The following is a 3,960-nucleotide window of genomic DNA, read 5'->3' on the forward strand; positions in this document are numbered from 1 at the left end:
TGGACGCCCACTGAGCCCATGTTGCTTATGCCGACTCGATAGATGGACTTACTTCCCGAACGTTGGGTAAGTAATCAATTAATTTATCAAAACAACAACCTCGTTGCGAATGTAAAATATACCACTGAGCCGGATCCCCCAGGTTTTGAGTGAATATTTAAATCCCCTTTGAAAGGAAGATCTTAAATATAAAAATGAGTTTTGGGATCCACTCTAACTTTTAAAAATCATTTTGAAGACTCGAAAACACTTTAAAGAGTGTTTGGAATACTGCTGATTTAATAAAGTAAATCAGTCCCGATATATTAGAAACTATCTGAATATTATCATTTAAATAATATTCCCTTAAAGAATAATCTTTATACAAATAATTGAAGTAGAAGTTGTAAAACTTATACTTGAAATGGGTATTAAATAACCAAAGATATACTTATACGAAAGTACTATCTTTATTTGAATAATAAAAAATAAGTTTGATTATCGACACCTTATTCTTTAATAAAATAAAGAATATATCTCAGAAAATAATCGGAGTCATAGGTTCTCAAATGAATATTCAAATAATATTCAATAAATAATATAAACTGAGTCCTAAGCCCTCGAATGAATATTCAAATAATATTCATATAATAAAATAAACTGAGTCATAAGCCCTCGAATGAATATTCGAAATAATATTCATTAAATAAAATAAAAGGAGTCATAAGTCCTCGAATGAATATTCAAGTAATATTCATTAAATAATATAAAGTGAGTCATAATTCCTCGAATGAATATTCAAGTAATATTCATTAAATAATATAAAGTTATCGAATAAACCTTATTCGATTAATAGTTTTAAAAACTATATCAATATATATATATATATAAATATATTATACTCGGGAGCCTCGTCTCCCGGTTTTAGAAAAAGTTCACCTTTTGATCCCCTATACTAGGGTATACTCAAATACCGCTTAACTCTACCATAGGTATTATGCAACTACAAGCATTTGAACCAACAGATATATAAATCAAGAATATGAAACAGGCATGCATATATACCATATCACATGCTACAATATATCGCAAGAATTTGCTAATAACAAATATGCATTTATCGCAAGATCATGCATATACACATATACATCATAACAACAGTTATACGGGTAGAAAACTTGCCGGAGAGACTGGGGGTTATTAATGGCTTGGGACGAGTCTGGTAACCTATAAACAACATGTAAGTTGGAATTAAACCAAAGTCATTTGTAAATCTATACTTTAACCAATTTAGACTCTAACGCTCGCTTTGCGCTTACTGATTCTCTTAAGTCGCTCGAGTACCCTCGGCTCCACCATTTTTAATAAATTAACATTACGAGTTTTAAGGCGAATCTTTCGCGAGTGTCTTACCAACTGCCTATTACACTTTACATAAATGTTTCATACTCCAATTAGTCCTTTAAGGTCTTTAACCTATGTTTCAAAGTAAGGCGAGGGGTAATGGTTCGTTCGCGAAACGTCGTTACTTAAAACGGCCGTTTCTCCTAAACCGTACATCGGAATCAAACGAACCACATATCAAAACGAAGCTCGTAACATGAACTATCTAAACATGGCAATGGTCAAAACCTAGAAGGGAGTTCTCTGGTCCTAATGTTATGAACAAAATCAGTCTAAAGTAAATCGGACATTACGATGGCTATGTTTACGCGATTTCCCAATTTTATACCATTCCAATTCAACCACCAATCAATCCCAATTCATTCATACAACCAACATCCATCCACACTAAATCATCACAGCCCCAATTAACTCAATATTAACAATTATACTTATTCTTAAACTTGAACTTAAACTATACTTAAGTCCTTTAACCAAACCATAAGATTTCAACATTCAATTCACCACCATTCCAACCCAAACTCTAAACCAACAAGCATTAAGCTACTCTATTACCATAACAACCAAAATCATCATAATATACAAAGTAAAGCTAGGGTTTGGAGATGATATACCTTCCTTGAAGTGATGTGAGTAGCTAGGAAGCCTTAAGAAGCCTTGAGATGTCTTTAGGATGCTTGGATCTTAAAGGAAAAACAAGAAAAATCAAGTTAAAAACCTTGCAATCACTATTCATTGTCTTCTTCATTGATTTCTTGGAGAAGATTGAGAATGAATTGGAGGCTTAAACTCATAGGATAGCCATAACTATGCATAAGGAGTACTAGAGAATTATCTTACCAATTTAGGAAGCTTGGAACTTGAATTTTGAAAATTCTTCTCTTTGAAATGGGAAAAGCCGAGAGCAAGGTTCTTGGTGAAGAGAAATAAAATTTTTGTTTTGATGAAATGATTTGTTTTGGCTTGGTGGATGTAGATTTTGTTTGGATTTTTTGGTTAATTACCTTATTAACCTTGTCTTTGTGTGGTTATAAACCAACCACACCTCCTCCCTCCCTATGTCATGCTTACATTACCTTATTGTGTCATCATCTCTTACTTGCCCTCTCCTTATTGGTTGGATGACCTCATCATCCCTAACCTCCTTGATTAACTTCCTAATTGTTTGCCTAATGACCGCTGATCTGTTATACGGTTCGCTTAACTTTCGTTTTCGTTTATCGTTTGAGGGATCATACCCGGGATCTTATTACTTGGGTTTCCTTAACCTTTCTCAATACATTATAATCCTTTTATGATCTTCTCTTATAATTCTTTTATTTAAATCATTTTTATCCTGTTACCTTATACTCAATTCTTTCCGTATCTAGTGGATTTCCGGGAAAAATCAAAGTGTTCGGAATTGGATTCTGACGATCTTTACATACACTTATATACCATATAGAGTACTAATAAAATCTCAAAATATCCATAACAGAACCCCTACATAGTGGGACATGAAAAGTTTTCTCATTCAGCAAAAACACTATTCATAAGGGTTACAAAAAGTTCAAAATTTTGGGGGTTATTACAGATAGCTGGAGATGGTTTACTGACTTACTAAGTGAGGATCTTGGACTTGGTGATGGCACTGGGTACACCATTATATCTGATCAGCAAAAGGGACTTGACAATGCTTTAAAGGATTTGTTACCAGGAGTTGAGCACAGGTTATGTGCTAGACATCTATATAGCAACTACAGGAAAAGGTATGACATAAATAATTGATGCATTTCTTGTTTTTAATTATATACAGACATATTATAGCTTATTATATGCACTTATATTTCATTTCAGGTTCTCATCTTTGCTTCTAAAACGAGCATTCTGGAATGCTTGTATGTCCACATACCCTGCATCACATACTAGAGCAATGAAAGAATTGAAAAAGCTTTCCAATCCTGCATATGAACAACTTTCTAAACTACCTCCAAAGGTGTGGACTAAGGCACACTTCTCAACACACAACAAGGCTGATAATGTTGAGAATAATATGAGTGAATGTTTTAATAGCTAGATAATACATGAAAGGTGAATATGTTATTTTATTTAAAATGAGTAATTTCTTTAGTGAATATTTCATTACTTTCAAATGTGTAATGTACTGTGTGAAAATGTGTAGGTACATGTCCTTGCTGAATATGATCCAGGAAATACATTTCAAGCTCTTGACTAGGATCAGAGTGAACAGAGATGCCATGGTTAGGTATAACTCTGAGTTGTGTCCTAAAATAAAGAAGAAGCTGGATGTGCTAGTCACAGAATCAAGGAATTGGATAGCAAGCTGGAATGGTTCAACAACTTATTCAGTAAAGATGGGAACCAGAGTTGTGACAGTTGATCTAGATACAAGGTCTTGTGATTGTAGGGTTTATGACTTGACTGGTATACCATGTGAACATGCCATAACTGCAATCCATGATAGAAGACACCATCCAGTAGACTATGTTTCTGATTTCTACAAGAAAGAGAAATTGAAGGCATCTTGTAGCTTCCCACTTGAAGCCTTAAAGGGTGAGTGCAATATCCGGGATATAT

The sequence above is a fragment of the Apium graveolens genome, chromosome 6, assembly GCF_009905375.1.
Source record: "Apium graveolens cultivar Ventura chromosome 6, ASM990537v1, whole genome shotgun sequence".
Classification (NCBI taxonomy): Eukaryota; Viridiplantae; Streptophyta; class Magnoliopsida; order Apiales; family Apiaceae; genus Apium; species Apium graveolens.